Below are 20,787 nucleotides of genomic sequence, written 5' to 3' on the forward strand. Positions count from 1 at the left end.
GCCCTGTCGCCTTGTAGAAGGGCTGGCTCCTCCGGACGGGCTGCTGCCCCGTCTGCCCCTTCTTGTGTCAGCAGCACAGAACCACACTGTTCACATCCTAGATTAGGCGCACAGGCACAGGGGTCAGATCATCTGCGGTCCAGTTTCTAGCTCAACCACTTACCAGCTGGGTGACTTTGGGCAAGAGAATTTGTTTCTCTAAGCTTCAGTTCTAGGCCTCATTTACCCCATCTGTAAAATGGGCACGGAAGCAGCATAAAGTCTCCTTCAAATAATGGCTGTGGGACTGAACAGCACGAGGCAGGCAGAGTGTGCAGCCGTGAGCCTGGCACACAGTGGTTGTTCAATTGGTGTCGTTATTGTCAGAGATCCAAGCCAGCTGAAACATGTCCATTCACTGGGCAAACAGGCCCAGTGGGTATCCCCCTGTGCCCAGCACAGTGACCAAGCTGGACAGCTGGCAGGCAGCCAGCGTCAGTCCCTGGTTCCTGCCCTCCTGCGGGACACAGCACAGTTTTGCGTGTGGAGGAAAAGCAGCGAGTGTGGAAACAGGAACTGTCTGGGCCAGGAGCGTCCCCTTTTGGGGGGTGGGGTCCCCCTAGGAAGTGAAGCAGGGAACTGAGCTGCTGCTTTTGGGCCCCCATACAGACTCTGTCTCCTTCGAGGGGGTGTTCAGCATTCATTAGCAGAGTCTTACTTCTTCCAGAAACCTCTGCACATTGACTCTTACTGGTCTTGGGGTGTACAGGAAGTGGGGAGCTCCAGATGAGGAGACGTTGGCCCTCTGAGGGCAGAGAGCAGTGCCTTCACCACAGCGAGATACCCTTGGGGCCTACTTCAGTGTCCGCATTCAGCAGGCGCAAAATAAGCGCTTGTTGATTAACCGATTTCAGTATCTCCAGGGCTGTGACGGGAGCAAAGTTAGGTGATGGGTATCCAAAGATGCGTGGGAGGGGTCCACGGTGTTGACTGACTGCAGACCCTAAATGTCTAGAGCCCGAGAAGAAGGGGAGATGCTGGACCTGACTCGCTGTGTGATCTGGGCCTCAGTTTCCCCAGCTTTGAAATGAGGAGGGGGTCCTCGGCTAAGTGGGCTTGGGAGAGTGAGGGGATCCGGCCTCGGTGAGGGCGCCGCCCGGGCGCCGCCCCGGCGCCCCCCAAAGCCTGCGTGGCGGCAGCGCGCACGAGCGCAGGGGGCGGCGCGGCCCCGCGGCGGGGAGGGGCGGGAGCGCGCGCGCGGGCCCGCGCAGGCGGCGGCGGAACCCAGCGGACGAGCGTGCAGCTGCGGCGCCGCCAACTCGTGTGGGACCCACCGCTCCCGCCGACCGTGCGCCGGTCCTCCCTACGGCAGCCGAGCCCGCCCGCGAGCCGGTGAGTGGCCTGGGGCCGGGGCCCGACCGGATCGGGCCGGCGCGGGCCGGGGAAGGGGCGGAGGCCGGGCCGCGGGGCAGTCACCCACTCTCGGGCCGAGCGGGGCGCGCGTGCCCGCGCACGCGCCCGAGGCTCCGTGGGGGACAGCGGGCGGGTGTGCACGCGGGAGGTCGGGACGCGCGTGAGCGTGCGAGTCTGAGTGTGTCCCCGGCCGTGCGTCCGAGCGTGCGTGGGCGGCGTGTCCGTCTGTCCCTCCTGGTGTGTTCGCAGGAGTGTGCGCGTGCCTGTGGCCGAGTTGGTGCGTGTGCACCTCGGAGCGTCGGGGTGGTGGGGTGGTGGAGTTTGGTGTGAGTGAGTGCGGGGCAAGCGGGCATGGCTCCCACTTAGCCATTTATTGAGTGTTTACTATGTGCCAGGCGCTTCATGTGGGATCTCATTTTTGTGACCGAGAATGTGTGGATTCTGGGTGTATGTGTGCGCGCGCACACGTGGGAGTGTTCACAAGTGATTTTTGTGTGTATTTATGAGCCCTTGAGGGCAAAAGTGTACATATGTGGATGTGAGTGTGTAATTTGTGTACAGGAGCATGAGAGTATGTTTGCTATGGAGGCTGAGGGCCCCCCTTTGCGCCCACCAGGCCTACTGCGTGATGTGCCCGCCGCTGGCCCCGATGTCAGGGGAACCCGTGGAGAGAAGCAGGCCTGGTGTGGGCACCCCGTGGGTGCTGGGTTTTCTTTGGTGAATGAGAGGCCAGAGGTCAGATCGCAGAGCCCAGCTGGGCCTGGGCAGGACCACTGGCAGGACCCTCCATGGGGCTCCAGACTGGGCTGGGGCTGTGCTGGGCCTGGTGGAGCCTCTTGGCCTGGCACTGGAGGATCTGTATTCAGTTTTCCCAAAAACTCTTCTGTGTCCCCTGGCTTTGTTCTTGCCCCTCTCTGGCCCTGGTGAATTTTAACCCTTTCCCCAGGCCCAGGGTGGGGCTGACCCTGGGGAGACCAGGGGTCCAGGGACACTTGTCTGTGTATCTGGGGGTGTCTCTCTGCCTGTCTTACTAAGTTGATAGATATTCATCTGATTTATTTGTATCGAGCCTGGGCTCCAAGTGTGAGCCCCCAAGACAGTAACAAATTGATCACAGCAGGCTTGGGACACTGTCTTCCGAGGTCTGTCCTTGAAGTTTTAACTGACAGTTTTTGGTGTGCTTTATAAATGTTGAAAATCTCTGCAGTCGAAAGTCTTAATTGCTTTAAGGCAAACTTTAGAATCTCTGGAGCTCCCTAGTTCCTCTGGATTGTCAAAATTTGGCTTGCCTTTCTGAGGGGAACATGTCGTCTTAGGAGCTCAGTGTGTGCGCAGGCGAACCTTGGAGGGACATTTTAAAAACCGTGGCGTTAATGGAAGAAGAATTTCATTGAAAGGGATGCAGAGCCGGCTGAAAGCGCCTGTTCCCCACGCAACAGCTTACTGAGTGAACTTTGGACGTCTTCTTTTAGCAAACAAAACCTGGAAGGAAACAAAAAAGACCCACATTCTTTTTCTTTTTTGTCCTAAAAAATGAAAAAAAAAAAAACAAACCCACCTCTGGGTGTGCTGGAAATGCTGCCTTCCCTCCCCCAGCAAGGCCAGGCCCTCCCGCAATCCCCCACCCCCAAATAAAATATGCCTGTGGGGAGCTGTGGATGAGTCACTCCCTGGCAGAGAGCCCCACGGGCAAACATTTGGGAAGGTTCTTGCCTAACTTCCCAGAAGAAAGGCCCAGGATTTAAAATGGTCCCTGTGGTTTGTCAGCCTCTGCCGTCCCGTCTGCTTCGGAAATGACTAAAAAGTAGTTTCTACCTCCGCAAAATAAAGTCTCAGACTTAAGCAGCAGCCCAGGTTGGTCTGGGTAGAGGGCCGTTCAGGGTTCAAGAAACGGAGCTCCTGGCTTTGCCAGATGGCACTTCTGGAGGCTTCAAGTAAGGAAGGAGCAGGGGAAGGGAATTCACATTTATGGAGCACCCACTGTGTGCCGGGCACTGTTCTGGGCACCACAATCCTCCCAAAAGTCAGGCTGTGGAGCGTGGCTTCTGGTTTTACATGCACAAGGAAATTAAGGCTCAGAGAGTTCGAGCTGTGTCCTGGGACCACAGAGAGGAGGTGGCAGCAGAATCCTGTCACCTGCCTGACTTCAAGCCCATCCTCTTTCCATTGCACCAGGATTTGCCTTCTGAAGGTGCACAGACTGGGTGCTGAGTGCTTTAAACGTACATACACTTAGTTAATTTTCACTGTGAGGTAGGGGTTATTATCTCCATTTTACAGATGAGAAAACTGAGGCTCAGCGATGAAATGTGCACAATTTTATGAAAGTTATGCACCATGGCTAATGGCCACCATTTATGGAGGGTATTCCATGTGCCAGGCACGGTACTAAAAGCTTTAATTGCCTTGTTTCACTCAATCCACTCACCAGCATCACGAGATGGGAACAATCATTTTGCCCGTTTTACAGATGAGGGCACTAGGGCACAGAGAGATTAAATCATGTGCTGAAGATCACATGATAATATACGGTTGATCTTGGATTTGAACCCAGGCTTGACTGAGCAGAGCCCATAGTCTCCCCACTGAACCTGGAAAGTCACAGCGGCTGTGTACCATGTGTCTGGCACAGTGCGAATGTTCGGGGTTGTTATCCTGATCTTACAGAGAGGAAGATGAAGTTAAGTAACTTGGGCAGGGTCATAAACTGGCAAATGGCAAAGTCAGGATCCAAACCCACATCTCTGATTCCAGAGTTGAAGTTCTTAACTTTAAACCAGGTCTGTCTGCCTTTGTCCTGCTGTGGATTAAGACATGCTGGGTTCTTTGCTGGGCTCCAGACTTCTGGGAGAGGTCTTCCTGAAGGCACTACCATCCTTCCTCGTCCACACTTGCCCCTCTGGTGCAGAGGAGCCAGAGCTGTCAGATAGAAAGGGCCACAGTTCACATTTTTTCTTTCCTCTCGAAGTGCCAAAAATTGGTTTCAGAAGGGAAGTGTCAAAAACAATTGTCAAAAAGAGAAGAATATTCCCTTCCCCTTCTTGGGTCAGACCAAGCCAGGGAGCTAGAGGGTGGAGAGTGGAGGGCCCTGGTGAGTCATCTGAGATTGAATACGGGTTGGCACCTCCAGGCTTGTGTGGGGTGGAAGCAACCTAGGACACTGCCCTCAGGAAGAGCCCGGCGTCCTGACCCCTGATGATGGCGAGTTACCTCCACGGGGCCTGACTCTCAATTCTGAATATCTGACAACAGCATCATTTCTACGTAGGCTTCTTGTCACTTACTTACCATTTCAGTTCCGAGCCTGTCTCTCTTCCCCGTTCATTTCCATTTACATCACGGTTTATACTACACTGTACTGGAAAGGAATGTTGTGTGCGAAGACCTGTGTGGTTTTGGGCGTGGGGTGCTCCTGCGAGCGTCCTTTGGTGTTGAAAAGAAAAGGTATTTCTCTCCCTTCCAAGTATGTTCTGCAAATTGATGAACATTTGCAAATTGCTTTGAGATGCGTTAATTTAAGGTGTGAAATAATAGATCTTGTGCGAAGGCCCAGCCGCATTTCTGGCATTGATGGATTTCTCTCCCGTCTGGCCTGTGATTTGGGGAGGTAAAAATAGTCCTTGTTTCTACATTTTTATCTCTCTCTCTCTCTCTTTTTTTTTTTTTTTTGCTGACATCATTCTTAGGAAACTGTTTTGCCCATGCCATGGGCCTTTCCTTGGCCGTCGCCTCAGATGGTGGTCAGAACTTGGAGCTCTGGGGAAAGGGTGCTCGTGGAGTGAGGGGTTGTCTGGGTGGTCTGGGCACCCCTGGGTGTCTGTGAATTTGCTTTGAAAGGTGAAGGATGGCCACGCTTGGCCAAAGACCCTCGGTGGCTTTTGGTAGTTGCCTATTTTCTCACTTCTGATTCTTGGGTAGTGACAAGATAGCCTTTTGGGAAAATGTTAACTTAAAGAGAAAAAAATCAGGCCAGTGGCTTCATCCATCCCTATCTGAGCTGGGTGGCATACACACAGCCCCTTCCTTTGGCCCAAACTGAAATAGACCAACGGCCTCCTCAGACAGGAGCTGACATTGGGGCAAATCAGTTGGTGGTGTAATTTCCTGTGACGTTTAATTCGGGAACTTGAACTTGGAGAGTGATCTAGCATTTTGACATCTGTCCCTCTAACAAGACTTACTTGTGTGGAAACAAACCCTCATACATAACCTCTGCCGTTGTCTCCAATTCTGGATTTTTCCACAGACAACTTCTCGGGTGGTCTGGTGGCAAAGGCCGGGTCTTGTAGCCAGGCCTTCTCGGCATCTACCAGCAGGATCACTGCACCCCAAACCTGACTCAACGCTGTAGCTGGCTCTGTTTTGGGGGGTGGGGGGGGACTGAATGAGGGGCCTACAGAATTGAAAGGTGGCCAGCTGGGATCTGAAATGCATTCAGTTCTAACGGCCTTGATCCATGTGGAGCCAGTCTTTCTTTCTCTTAGACATCTGCATGATGGTGACCTCACAGAAAAGAAAAAGGGGCTTTATGTAAGAATTCCATAGAGTGTGAAGGAATTCCGACAAGGGAAGGGGGAGGGAGGCTGTCACTGAGAGCCTGCAGGGCCTGCGTTTCCCGGAGTTATTTAACCCTCACACTTCAAAATTAGGCTGGGGGCCGGGGGCAGTGCTTGATCCTAGTGAACGGAGAGCAGAGAGCTGTTTAAGGAGAATGTTCCGAGGTCCCTGAGTTGTAGTTGAGGCCACTGGGTTTAGTCCCTGAGACCCGTTCTCACAGCAAGTGGGCAGTGGAGGTGGAATTTGTACTCGTCCCCTTTCTCCAAGGCCTGCCCTCTCTTGTTCTTCCTTGTCCCCAAAGTCTTTGAAATTGGGGATTGTCGGGAAGAGACCTGCAAAGGGACAGAGTTACTATCCAAACCACCCTCAGCTCTGATCAGTCCAAGCTACAAATGAGGAATTCGGTAGGCTCACCATCCAGAGAAGAGCTGCATGCCCATTTTACAGGACGGAAACTGAGGCCAGAGAGGGGAAAACACTCACCCACAATCCAAATGAGTGAGGTGGGAGGCCCAGACCTGCTGCTTGTGAAAAAGTCGTTCACCTCTGGGAGCCTGTTTCCTCATCCAGAAAACAGGAACAGTATTATGACCTCATAAAGTGTGAGGGAAGGACTAAATAAAATAATGTATACAAAATGCTCAGCAGGTGGGTAACACCTCATAAGTGCTTGATGAGAGACTAGGAACTATTTAATTACCGAGGACCCGCCCAGGGTCACAGGGCTGGGAAGGTCATCTCTTTGTCAGGAGCATTTTCAGTGCCCCTGTATCTTGAGGCCCGAAACAAGATTAAAAGAGGGTGTCGGGGGCCCCTCCAGGTAGTTGCCACTGAAGCACTTTTCTATGACCATGACCCTCAAAATAGAGTGGAGGAGACAATGACAATTTGGAAAGAGGCAGGATTTTTTTTATTTTTAATAAATTTATTTATTTTTGGCTGCATTGGGTCTTCATTGCTGCTCGCGGGCTTTCTCTAGCTGCAGCAAGCGGGAGCTACTCTTCGTTGCGGAGCACGGGCTCTAGGCACGCGGGCTTCAGTAGTTGTGGCACGTGGGCTCAGTAGTTGTGGCTCACGGGCTCTAGAGCGCAGGCTCAGTAGTCGTGGCGCATGGGCTTAGTTGCTCCACGGCATGTGGGATCTTCCCGGACCAGGGCTCGAACCCGTGTGCCCTGCATTGACAGGTGGATTCTTAACCACTGCGCCACCAGGGAAGTCCCAAGAGGCAAGATTTAAATGTCAGGGTGGCCCTGGGCATCTCAGGGAAATGTTTAGAAATCAGTATTTTGCTTTCCTGTCTACCCTGCACTTCCGCCAGCCCCACGGAGAGGAAAGTGAGCCTTATAAGTTTTTGGTGCGTCCTCTTGGAGTTGAAGGGTCTCCGGAGGCCCCGAGAGCTGTGTCAGCCATGGTGTGTTATTAAGCAAGGCAGATGTTTTGTTAATTATTTACACAGCACTGGCCCCATCAGAGGTCTGTGCTGACGGAGCGGCTGTCGCAGACCTGGGCCGAGGGCAGGCAGTTCTTGGTTGGAAGTGAGCAGGTGGCCCTCTCCACCAACATGGTCCTCACAGAGCCTGCACAGCAAGGGCTGAGGGAGTCTGTGCGTGTTTGGCGCTCCCTCTTAAGCTCCTGGGGCTCCCTCAGGCTGGCTTGTCTTCCCTGAGGGAGAGGAGTGATCTTTGTCCCCCAGGTCTGGCTGCCCTCGTGAGGTAGCTTCTGTGGGCTTTTGGCCAGCTCTTCACATCTGAGACCCCGCCTTGGTGTGTGTGGTGAGGGGAGAGCATCAGCGGGCTCTGGAGATCTTTGAATCCAGCACCTCCCCAGCAGTCAGCTCAGGCTAGGGCTTCATGTGGGCCCAGCCTCTACTTCCTCATCTGGCAAGTGGGCCAGTAACGCCAGGCTCAAGGCCCTTGATTCTCGGGCACCGTTTGGGGTGATTTGCCTTAGAAACCCAAGTTAAGGATTAGAACTCTGAAAAGAAAGGGCCTGGGATCAGAGCCTTCCCTGAAAGGCCACTAAGGATGGGGGACGTCAGCTCCCTGAAGGGGGAGGGGAAGAGACAAACCTACCGTCTTCAGCCTCGGCCCTTCTCCTCTTTCCTGTTTTATATAAGGAGGTTTTGCTCAGGTGTCATTTTAAGAAAGGTTCTTATACGAAATGTTCAGAATCTATAAATCCTTAGAGACAGAAAGGAGATTGGTGGTTATCAGGGGCGTGGGGGAGGGGAGAATGGGGAGAAACTGCTTAATGGGTACAGGGTTTCCTTTTGGGATGATGAAAATGTTTTGGAACCAAGTAGAGGTTGTGGTTACACAACATTGGGAATGTACTAAATGCCTCTTAATTTTTACTTTAAAATGGTTAATTTTATTTGGAAAAAAAATTTTTATAAGAAAAGTTTCTGGGCTTCCCTGGTGGCGCAGTGGTTAAGAACCTGCCTGCCAATGCAGCAGACACACGTTCGAGCCCTGGTCCGGGAAGATCCCACATGCCGCGGAGCAACTAAGCCCGTGCGCCACAACTACTGAGCCCGCGCTCTAGAGCCCACGAGCCACAGCTATTGAAGCCAGCGTGCCTAGAGCCCGTACTCCTCAACAAGAGAAGCCACTGCAATGAGAAGCCCGCGCACCGCGACAAAGAGTAGCCCCGGCTTACCGCAACTAGAGAAAGCCCGCGCACAGCAATGAAGACCCAACACAGCCAAAAAAAATAAATAAAATAAAAAAAGTAAATTAAATTTAAAAAAAAGAAAAATTTCTGATGCTTAAAAATAAAAGCTTAAAAGCCTCCCATTTTACAGATAGGGAGAATGAGGCCCACAGAGAGACTATGACCAGCCTAAGGTCTCCCACACAGGCTGTGGCTGTTCTGTGGCTGAAATCAGATCGTTCTCCCAACTTTCAGGCGAAGGCTCGGGTTCGTGGCACCTGGGCCCAGAATGTGGGTGAACAGTTCAGTGCGGAAACACAGACCATTCACTGTTGTTTGGGTTAAGTGGACTCCATTTTGTTAACCAGATATGCCCTTGCTGGCTGCTATGTGGTCATCTGTCCACTCATTCACTCAAGAAATATGTCCTGACATTCTGAGTCAGGCATTATGGTGGGAGTTGGCACAGAGACCCTCTAATGGTCCCACCCACCACCTGGTAGCCGCAGAAGTTGTGTCATGACCCCGTTGTAGGTGCTTGTGAACAGTTTGCAGCAGGTACCCTTTGGGACTCACTCTCTGGGGAAGTGGGAGGGCTTCCAGGAGGGAGGGACTCCCCAGCCTTGAGGGTGACATGAGGTTTGACAGGCAAGGTGCTGGAGGCCTGGAGGCCTGAGAAGGCTGGGGACCCAGCCACAGGGCGAGTGGGTAGGTGGGGCCGTGGGATGGGAAGCTGGGAGCCAGACTGGGGTCCTGTGCTGCAGGCAGACCCCAAGCAGTGCGAAGCCAGGAACTTCCTACCACTTTCTCAGCCTTTGGACCCTTCAATAGAGCCTTTGTACCAGGCATTCACCACATGTTACATTCTGTTCTAACCCTTTACATGGATTAACTCACTTCATCCTCCCGCAGTTCTGTGACACAGGTACCATTATGCCCATTTAATGGACAGAGAAACGGACATAAAGAATCCAGGCTATATGGTGCTAATTACCATAGGCCTTAGTGTTGTGAGAAACCTGTGTCCTGGGGTCTGGTCTGAAGGCTGCCCTCTGGAAGTGCCCGTTGTGTGGGCTGTGAGTTGGTGGCCAGGCCCAGGCCCAGGGCCTGGGAGAGGGCCTCCTAGGCAACTGGAAGGAAAAGTACGAACCAAGGGGGCAAATAGTGGGAGAGGAGGCTGCCAAGGCCCACCAGAATCTGTGAGCTTTGGTCTTTATTGCAAGAGCAGTGGGGCCCCTGCTACTTCTGCAGCCTTACTTTTCAGCAGTCTCCCCCTCACTCACTCTGCCCCAGCCTCCTTACCTTTCCTCAAACATGCCAAGCGTACTCCCACCTCAGGGCCTTTGCACTTGCTGTCCCGGCTCCCTGAAATCCTTTTCCTCCTAATATTCCCGTGACTTGCTCCTAGCCTTCATAGGGACACTGCAAAAGTCACTTCTCCAAAGAGACCCCACCATCCCCACTCTGTCAAAATTAATCCCACGTCCTTCACTCCCCATTCGCCGGCCCGGCTTTATTTTTCTTCAGGGCCCTTATCCATCCCTGACATCGTGTGTTTGTTATCTGCCTCCCAGACTGGAATGTGAGCTCCATGAGGGTAAGAGTTGGTCTGTGGACCACAGCTGTACCTCAGTGTCCCATACTGTGCCTGGCACATAGGTGCTCAATTAATAGTTGTTGAATGAATGGAAAGTTTTAAGTGGGTAAGTGGCAGGATCCTTGAAGAATGTTTATATGGACTTAAGCTGGTGGCAAACTTGACTGGCTGCAAGCACCCCCTGCTCATTCCTCCCAGTGGCCAGCAAAAGGCTGAGTTGTGCCCGACTGACCCTCCCCTGTGCAGAGAAGGTTTCTTAGAGAAAGACTTATCCTTGGATTATCCCAAGTAGGAGGAACCTAAACACGGAGGTTACCTCCCAGAGTTACAGGGGTCTCCCTCCTTAGCCCCTTTTCTGCAGAGGTGCCTCCTGAAGTCTGTAGAGGAGGAGCTTTGGGTAGGATTTGGTGGGTGCCATGTCTTAAAGCTGCATTGTCTATAAACCACGCTTATTTTTTAGAGGGCATATCTTTGGGGGGTTGCTCAGGGAAGGGGAAGGGGTTAAGTCTCCCAAGCCACCTGGGCACAGATATTTGCTATGTAGCAAATGAGCAAGAGCCCAGATTCTGCCCCAGCCCAGAAAACAGGGAATCCTGGGTTGAAAGAGGAAACGATTCCCTAGCTGGTGTGGCCTTGGTGGACCACCAGGGTGGGTGCCCAGGTGGCAGGACCACTGGGCAGCACATGGCAGACAGACAGGGAGCCCACCCCATGCATTTGGCGGGTCCAGCCAAGTCCAGCCGGATTTAGTTACACCGGGATCTCAAGCATGGACTTGGCGTGCCTGACTCAGTGTGTGTGCATTTCCTTTGTTCGTCTCCCTCAGGAATTTTAGTGGCCTTTTGTGTTTGTTTTAAATGCCAGCCTCAGCCAACCCAAGAGGAAACGAGGACTGGATTTTTATGCAGAGGCTGGGGACAAAGGTGGGGCATGCCAGCTCTTGATGGTGACAGCATGGCATTTGGGGAACACGCAAAGAAAATACTTTTACTCCAAGCTAGTAACTTTAATTTGTGAATACTTTTGTGACCTCCCAGGACGTCAGATGTCGATCATCTCTAGGTTGGACACATGATGACCACTGTTTCCAAACACCCAAAACAGCAGTGGTCTGTAAAAGCATTTTAGTGACATTTGGGGACAGGAGAGGCAGTTTTGGAAGAAGCTGTTTGGTCGCTGGTGTGTGAGAAGTTCCTGGATGCTCGAATGGCTTAAGGGGTGGCATCTTTGAAATTGCATAGTACTGAAAATTCCGGGACATGTGGTCACTGTGATGTGCTAATGTTAGCAATCGAGATATTTAATTACCCAGGAAAACCCCTTTGCCTACCCACTACGGGTTACTGGAGAGCCTTTGTTTCTCTGGAGGAGGGTCTTACACAGTATAATTACGACCAGCAGACATGACCAGAGTCATTATCCCGCATTCATTTATTAGCTAATTAAGTGATTTATCTGGTCACGTGTTTATTCCTTCAATTGCCATTCATCCAGCAACATTCAGTGGATCCCACTCCGGGCCAGGCCTGGTGCTGGGAACTGGGGATGGAATGAAACAGGGGAGCAAATGTGACTGAATCCCTGCTGGATGCCAGCCCATTGGGTGGTGCTGTGGGCTGCAGGTGAATTAACTTATTTTCCAGTGGACGTTTAAGAGCACCTACTATGCGCAGGTCTATGGAGATACAGAAAGGAAAATGACAGAGCCCAAGTGATTTGAACTCTTGCCCCATCTTACGGGGTTTCTTTAGTCCTGGCCCTCTGCTTGCTGCGATAAACTCGGCCAGCCACCGTTCACAGGCCACACAATGACGTCCCTGGAATGAACCAGAAACAATCCAGATGCCCCAGGAACCGACGTGAGAACAAGGCATCCCCTTCACACGTTGCCTCTCAGTTCAGCGTCTTGCCACCACCCAGCATTTTGAGACAGAATGTGAGATCTCGTGGTTGGCTAAATATATAAATATTTTATGTCTCGATATTCTGAAAATGAAGCCCAAATGCGCAGAACTGCAGCACATCAGTGCTATAGATCATATGTTATAATAATCTGATGACATGTTGTTTAAATATTTATGGACTGATGTGACATGACAATGGGGGGAGAGAACAGTCTCGAGCAGAGTTGTGGCAGATGCTAGGAAGGAGGGAGCAGACTCGCACGGTCCCAGGAAGCGCCACGCAATGCTCGGGTTTCTCATTGGATGTTTTGGGGTTTCACGGCTGTAGCACTGGCTGACGTTTATCGAGCACTGGCTGTGTGCTGCATCCTTCACTGACGTCACCTCACTTACTCATCACAGCAACCCCTCCAGGATGGGACTCTTGTTAACCCCAAGTTACAAATGGGAAACTGAGGCCCAGGGCAGGTCAGATCTGCCCCAGAACCCACAGCTGGGGGGTGGTCCAGGATCACACCCAGATTGGCCCGACTGTGCAGTCTGAGCTCTTAGTCAGCGTGAATTCTTCTCTATCCGTGACGAGTCATACCAGAAAAGCATGGTTGACCCCGTGCTCGGTACCAACTGGACTTTATAAACCACAGAAAGTAAGGTGATGTTTGTAAAATGTCGAGTGGGAATAGAAACCACAGGAATAAATATCTACCCCGGGAGGGGGCCGATGGTGAGATCAAGCCACCTTAGCCAGGTGCCTGGCATGTGGTAGGGGCTCAGGGTATGGCGGTGCTGCCCCTCCGATTTTTTTTTCATCGTTGGCTTTGCAGTCCTTTGCGGAGCCCGCCGCTGACTGTCCTGCATTAGTGTCCTGTGCCTGTGCCGCCCCCTTTCCCTGCCGTGCCTGCCCCGGCCGGCTGGAGGCACCCCTCAGGCACGATAGCCCCTTCAGCCTCCGACAGCCCCGGGAGGTGAGTCAGGGTGCCCCCGCCTTACTGATGGAGGGGCTCCTGCCCGTCTCCCAGAGCCGACCCCCACGTCCCTGCTTTCGAGAGGCAGCCTGCACGTGCCAGCTCTTCCCACCTCGCCCTCCCTGCTGCTCTGCCGGACCGGCTCCCTCCGCCTGACTACACTACCAGCAGTCCTGCCTGCTTCCATCAGTGCTCTGTGACCTGGCTTATCGTCACATCCCCGGCACCGGAAAACCAGGCCTGGCCCACAAGACAGCAGTAAGTGACCAATGATAGGGGTTCAAAGAACAAGCCTGGCAGGCAGGGTGGGTAGGGGGTTGGGGGGCCTTGTTCTGAGAAGCTTCTTAGGCAGTGATGGCCTCAGACCCGAGAGCGGTGTCTTCTAGCTCTGCAGAGGCGCAGGGGTGTCCCCAAGGATCAATAAATAAATGGAAGGCAGGGCCAGCCACGTAATTTGGGGGGCCCAGTACAAAATGAAAATGTAGGTCCTCTGTTCAAAAAGCAGGAAGAAAGCTTTTTCCTTCCCTTCACAGTCTCTCTCCCCACCTGTTGTGATGTTTTTAATTTGTTATTGTGCCCATGATCCCTTGGGCACAGGGACACTCACAGGGTGAGTACAGACCCTCGCAGGCGCCCACGGCCCCACCCTGTGGCTCGGTGGGCAGGCACACCTGACCCCAGCCCTCGCCATGTCTGCAGCCAGGCCCTTGCCAAGGGTGGAGAACAGCAGAGGTTGCTGGGGGCAGGGGGGTGGGCAGCTGAGACCCGCCCTGGGCAAGGCAGGACCACTCGTGAGCTGAGACTCCACACCCCCAGCACATGCACCATTGTTCCACCAACTTCACTTAGAAAACGCAAGTTCAAAGATAAGGTGAAGACTTTCAAGAGAGTGCACACAGAGCCTGAAACTCCAAGCAAGGAGCTCCCTGCTGAGGACAGGGCCACATGTGCCAATGCTGATCACTTGCCCGTGAAGCTGCCCCTGCTGGGAGGACCATAGCCCTTCAAAAAGAGCACGGGGTCTCGACATGCCGTTGAGGCCAGTCTTATGGAAGGGAAAGTTCTGCAGTGAGGTACCGTCTACAGACCGCTGGCCCGGGATGTGACTGCTGTCAGGTGGCCCCGCTGGCCTCCCTCCTCACCCTGGGCGTCTCGTGCAAAGGACACACCGTGCTCACGGGCCTCCTTGGAAATGCCCTCCCTGCTTTAATCCCTTACGTTGTTGCCGGATGTTATTGTGTTGACAAACCCATCCCCTCCGACTTCCTGAGTGACAAGGGTCAGAAATCGAATGATAAGGTTGCTGACCTGTTTCCTCGGGAACAACGCCAAGCAGGTGGTGCCCTGGAGATCGGAGAGGGCTGGGCACTCGGATTCCGCCAGCCACCCACGCCGTTCCCAGCCCTGGAACTGGGAAGCCAGGCAGCCACAGGACGTACGTGTCTGGCCATTCCCAAAAACATGAATGAGGGAGCCTTGGGAAAGTTAACTAATGCTTATTATTTAGAACCTACTGTGCACCAGCGATCTGACCAAGTGCTTTATCTGTGTTCCCTTAGTTAACCCTTGCAACAATTTTAGGCTGACCCCATTTTCCAGATGAGGATACCTGAGATTCAGAGAATGAAGCCATCGGTCCAAAGCCATAAGCCACATGGTTGGAAAACTGAGATTTGAACCCAGGCCCGGGGGATCCCCGAAGCCACTGCTCTTCGAAGACTCCCAGGCGTGGCTGGATGGCTGGGGTCACTGCCCGGCTGAGCCGCTGCGCCCACCGCTGCGTGTGCGCGGAACGGGAAGGGAGCGGGACCGCAGCCTCTGCTGTCTGCCGGCTCCTGCCTCTGGGCAGTCACCCTTCTTGGCAGGGAGCGGTCCCGAGGCTCCAACTCCAGCTTTTCTCCTCCAAGATCCAGCCAGCCCTGGGGCTGCTCTTCGGATCAGAGAGGAAGGAGGGAGATGGTGGGTCAGACACACCTGGATGCAAGTCACACTTCTGCCTCTTGCTCACCGTGTCTCCTTGGCTTGTCACTTTGCACCGGGGCCTCAGTTTTCTCACTGCAAAGCAAGGGGTAATTTCAGTTCCTGTCTCTGGGGGAGTTTTCATGATCCCGTGAGGTAAGCCTGTACATAACAGGCATTCAGCAGTTGGTGGCTGTTATCGTATTGATAATTCATGACACTGTGGGGCGAGGACTGCAGCTTGGTGGCACCTGTGACACTCAGGAGCACCTCTCCACGCTGGGACACATTGGAAATCACTCAGCCCAGAACTGCCCTCCCCAGGGAGTTCATCCCTTCCTTGCTTTGCTTGGTCATTCATTGATCCCACAGATCCAGGCACTGTCCTAAGACGCATAATGAACAAAAGAGACAAAATGGAGCTGGCACTCCTGTGGGGAGACCAACCGGAAACAAGAAATGGGGAAAGTACGTTCAGTGTCACTGGTCCAGGTGTTAGAGACAGATGACCAGGGGCTGTGATGTGGGGGGCTTGGTGTCCCCAGTCTGCCTCGTGGAGTGAGGCTCCCCGAAGTCTCTTAACTCCCTGGGAAGGTTGTTGTTGGGGATTTAACATGCTGCCTGTTGTTCAAGGTCCCAACTCTCCCAGGGGGCCCGAGATGGCCTCTTTGGGTTGCTTTGCCTCCAGTGTCTTTGAGAAAGTGGTTTTCCCCGTTAGGAGGTGGGAGTTTTTCTCAGGCTCCCCCAGGACTCTCAACCACTCCCTCTCAGGGCTGCTGGCCCTCGGGGCCACCCCAGGCAGGCCCTGGCCATGTTTTATGGCACTGACTCCCCTCAGTGACCCTGTGATGCAGGTTCTATTAGTCCCATTTTACAGACGAGGGAAGGGAGGCTGAGTCCTTTGCCCAAGGGCACACGGTGGGTCTGTGGCTGAGCCAGGATTTGAACCCAGGCCTTTGGCTCTCAGAGCACACGCCCTAGACCAGTCTGCTCTAGTGTGAATGGCCTACTAGTGTCTGGGTGATGCTGGGGACTATGGGAGGGTGTGCTGAGAACAGACCATCAGTGCTCCAAGTGGCCTGGGAAGTGACCATTTCCCAGTGAGCTGGGATTGCATTTACTCCTTGCTCCAGGGCTGGGAGGTGGGTGGGGTTCGCCCTGTGTTAGGGATGAGGAGGCCGAGGCCCAGAGGAGTTGCATGGCTTGCCAAGGTCACACAGCCCCGGGCAGCCTGACTGCATGTCCACTTGCTCTGCCTGTCATTTGCCTTGGCTATGTCCGTCCCAGCTTCGGCCTCCACCCACATTTTGAATTTGGACACACTGAAGCCCCCAAAACAATTCAGCAGCTTGACCCCCAACTGGGGGGAGGGGTGAGCCCTTTGGGTCATTGTGGAAATGGATGCCCCTTCTGCAATGAAGTTGCTTTTGAGATGCCACTGATTCTCAGGGCAGGAGAAGCTGGGAGAGATGGCGGTGTGTTATGAGGGCCTGGGGGTGTGACTTGGGGGAAGAGAGCTGTGTCAGGGATTCCTCCTGGGACTGATGAAAGGGCCATAGGGTTTTATGGCATCTGGGACAAACAAGCCTTTTAAAAGAAAATGTTCCCAAAGCTGTCCCATCCCACCATTGGCAAACAGTCCTTAAACGGCAAAGAAACATCCGTGTTCTGTGTTCACAAAATGGTGAGCTGGCGTTCAGGCCCATTTATTTAAACCCTGAGTCGACGAGGCTAAAGACTTCAGCTCTGAGTGGCAGCTCGCCGCCTCGCTGCAGCAAGGGAGCGTAATCTTCAGGGTTTTCTTCCCATTTACGGGTTTTTGAGTTGTTGTATATTTGTAAAATGAAGCTTCTGCTGGCAAAAGCAGGTTTTAGAGAGTGCGGCAGCTCTTTCAAGACCTAATAAGGCCCCAAAGGAGGGTGTGTTCTGGCAACACTTTCCTCCAATTCCGGCTCGCTTCGTACACTTTGGGCACCAGGTACCATTCGTCTTGCTTCCCATTAACGGAACTACCGCCATCACTTGTGCGGGACAACGTGGGCCCTTAGGAGCTGCCTTGGGGACAGCCACCACGCAGTTTTGCTTAGAGGGGAAAGGAAAGAAAAAGAGAGAGAAACCAAACTCTTACAAATGGATGGTTCCTTGGGCCCTAAGAAACTGGGCCAAGGAGGAAGGGGGCAGCAGGCCACACCGGGGCACCTCTCGGAGGAGAGTGGACGGGACCTGGATGGCTCCTGCCCCCAATGCATAAGGAAAGGGCTTGTCAGCCTGAACTCACACCTTGAGTTCAGAGGAAGGGAAGGAGGGGGACCCAGCGTTCATGGGGTCGTCACATATGCCTGACCCTGTGCCAGCCACTTTGGGTATGTCATGGGGAGTGGGGGTCATTGGCTCCGTTTTCAGATGAAACAGAAGCTCAGAGAATCCAGAAACTGGCTTCAGATCATATATTTCATACATGGTAGCTCTGGGGGTTGTTCATTTTCCTGGGCCGCCCTCTGGAGAACAGCAGTGCCCCTCTGTTAGGAGGTAGCAGAGCGAGCACTCCAAGTCCAGATGCCCGTCACCAGCCTGCCCCTGCTTCAGCCCCTGATTCCACACGACTGAGCCAGCATCTGGGGGTCTTTGCTGTTATACAATGATGCTGGCTGAGGGCAGTGCTGAACACGGTCTGATGGTGAGAGTTCAGGCATCTGGGCCGCTGAGAATGGAGGAGGGAAGTGGGGAGGGACTTTCTTTACTCACTCTGCCTAACGTCCTGTGTGCCCCTTGGCAACAGGGATGGCAATAATTGTCACCTCCAGTGCCAATTCTGATAGATTGGTAATGGCTGCCTGAGAGGGCATGTTGAGAAGGCTTTGGGATTGATTAGCAATGTCTGCTGTGTGCACAAGAATGAAGAGAGGAGGTCTGAGAGGGACCAGACTCAAGTTAATACAATTCTTAACCTGAGCTCTGACCCCAGGGTCATTGTTCTCATTATGAGTTAGTTGTGTGCTTCATCACATTGTAAACTTGGGGAGGGCGAGACTATGTGCCTGGCACACGCTGGGAATTCCACAAATACCGGAAGGAAGGATAGATGAAGGCTCTGCTATCTCTGAAAGAACTGTTAATTGGGATTCTCTTATAGTGAATGTTTTTAAAAACACATATTTAAACTTCTAGGGTTGAGATTTAGGTGCCCACATTTTTTTTTTTTTTAAGTATTTGTTTATTTATTTATTTATGGCTGTATTGGGTCTTCATTTCTGCGTGAGGGCTTTCTCTACTTGCGGCAAGCGGGGGCCACTCTTCATCGCGGTGCGCGGGCCTCTCACTGTCGTGGCCTCTCTTGTAGCGGAGCACAGGCTCCAGACGCACAGGCTCAGTAATTGTGGCTCACGGGCTTAGTTGCTCCGCAGCATGTGGGATCCTCCCAGACCAGGGCTTGAACCCGTGTCCCCTGCATTAGCAGGCAGATTCTCAACCACTGCGCCACCGGGGAAGGCCCAGGTGCCCACATATTTAAACCAAGGCTCTCCCCTCCATGTCACTAATTTGCTGGCTGCCTTTGAATAAATACCCTTTCCAAGCCTCAGTTTGTTCATCTTTGAAATGAAGTTCCTCATGGGACGGTGGTGAGGAGTGGCCAAGGAGGTAACAATCAGGGAACACAGAGCCCATAGGTGGGCAGATTGGCATTCAGAAATGTCCAGTCCAGCTGCACCCCTTCTCCACCAGACAGGCCCCATCCCTCTGCTGTGCTGAACTCGAGGCTCTCTTGGCCTATAATGCCTTTCTTCTTGCTTCTCAAACCTCACCACCTCCTGGAGTCTCCTCTGATCTCAGGACACTATGTAGGACTCTGCTTTGAGCCCCACAGCCCCCAGTGCTTACCCTCTTGGCGTGCCCCTATCCCTTGGGCCCACTGATGAGTCAGTCCCCTGGACTTGGAGCCTCTCCAGGGCTGGGACAAGCCTACTTTCCTCTGTGGTCCCAAGGCCCAGCCCAGGGCCTGGCCCCGTGAAGGCCTTGGTGACAGTGATGAGGGGTAAGGAGTGATGCACCCTCAGTTTGCTCCTCAGGCGTCGTTATCATGGAGACAGCTGAAACTCGGAGACTTAGACACTGTGTCCAAAGCCCAGGCCTCTGTTGGGGGCAAATGGGTTGGCTGGAGGGATAGAACCTGTTCCAGGGGGAGGAATATCATGACTCACACACCTTATGGGCCTGCTACAGGTGATTCCTTAAGGGTTTGATGCTATGGGTGATGATCCTACAATCCTATGATGATCCAGGGTTTGATCCTATGGGTGATGATCCTACGATCCTGTGATGATCCGGAGTTTGATCCTATGGGCGATGGGCGTTTGGAAGGGTCTTGAGTTGGGGAGTGGCTCCCTGAAGCACGTGCGTGGCCTGTGTGGAGGCTGGGGGTGGCGGTGTGGGAGGGCGCTGCGGGTGTTAGGGTGGATGAGAGGGGATGGGGGCTGGCCTGGGTGAGTGGGGGAGAGATGGGCAGCCTGGAGCAGAGATGAGGAGGGGCCCAGTGTCGGCAGTCTGGGCTCCTACCTGGAGACACTTGTGTCAGGGAGCAAAGTCGAGGCTGCAGGTTGAAAGAATATTCCGCTGTGGCTTAAACTGCTTCAGGACCTCAGGAGTGATTCCTGATGGGCCCGTCTCAGTGTCCTCATCAGTAAAGAAGGGGTGATGAGCTCTTTGCCCTTTGACTTGATGCCTGGATTTGGGGTGGGGGTGGAGATAGAGTGAGGCCAAGGCGCATAGGGTCAGACTAAGAGTGAGGGGGGAACAAGAAGAATCAGGAAGCAGCAAGGAATTCCTGCAAGAGACTGAAGGGACTGTTGACTCCCAGTGGCTCATTGTGAGCAGGGGGCTTGCGTGTGGCTGGGGTGTGTTCAGAGGGGAAAGGCCTGGCTGGGGTGGAGGCTCCATGCCCCATGCCCGGTGCCTCCTCCACAAATGCCAGCTCTTTTCTCTTAACGGTATGGAATTATTTATATAGAATTATCAGCTATCATTTTTAAACAACTCCTCCTCCTACTGCTATTATTTCCTTTTTAACAGAGCATCCATCAGGGGTTTACATGTGCTATCATCTTCTAGTTTTCACCTTTACATGGCTTCATTTTATAAGTGAACTCAAGGCCCAGAGAGGTGAAGTGGCTTATCCAAGATCACACAGCAAGGATTTGAACCCCGATCTGTCTCCCCTGGAAGCACCTGAGGATCAGTAGGGGTTAGCCAGGTGGGGGGAGGGGGGAGCTAGGTGGAGGGCACAGGAAGTGCAGGGGCCAGAGGTGTGAAGCAGTGGGTTGCAGGAAGCAGTAAGAGTCTCTGTGGAGCTGATGTGGTGGGTGACCGGTGTCAGCTGGGATTGGGGTCAGGAGTAAGGAGGCCTTGGTTGCTGCGCTCTAGAGTGATGACTATCTGGAAGCCTTGAAGGTTGATAAGGGAGGGTGGTGTGGTCAGGATGGCATTTTTGGTGGCATTTGTGGCAAACGGTTTGGTGTTACGGAGGGTGTTCAGTCCGGGAGGCTGGTGTGGTTGTCGGTGTGGACTCCCCAGAACCTCTCAGCTGCCTAAGGCTGAAATTCCACCCAAAAAGAACCTTTGGCTTTCTCCCACCCACCGCCCCAGCCCTTCGTCAGCTGGGTGTCGGGGTGGGAGGCCCCTCACCTCCACATCCTCAGCCTCTCTCACAGCTTTCTTGTGAAAAACAAGGCCGGCGCCTACCAACTTGCTGGGGACAATGTGCGAA

General features: G+C 53.3%; 1 protein-coding gene across 1 annotated transcript in view; it reads left to right on the forward strand.

Moving 5' to 3' along the window:
* Positions 1–1,244: 1,244 nt before the first annotated feature.
* NEK6 (NIMA related kinase 6) overlaps positions 1,245–20,787 on the forward strand; it is an 84,475-nt gene continuing 64,932 nt past the window's right edge. Inside the window, exon 1 of the mRNA XM_059925593.1 lies at positions 1,245–1,371. The gene's annotated coding sequence lies outside the window, so the exon portion shown is untranslated. The remainder of the gene's footprint in view (positions 1,372–20,787) is intronic.

Source organism: Balaenoptera ricei, chromosome 6 (assembly GCF_028023285.1).
Source record: "Balaenoptera ricei isolate mBalRic1 chromosome 6, mBalRic1.hap2, whole genome shotgun sequence".
Lineage (NCBI taxonomy): Eukaryota > Metazoa > Chordata > Mammalia > Artiodactyla > Balaenopteridae > Balaenoptera > Balaenoptera ricei.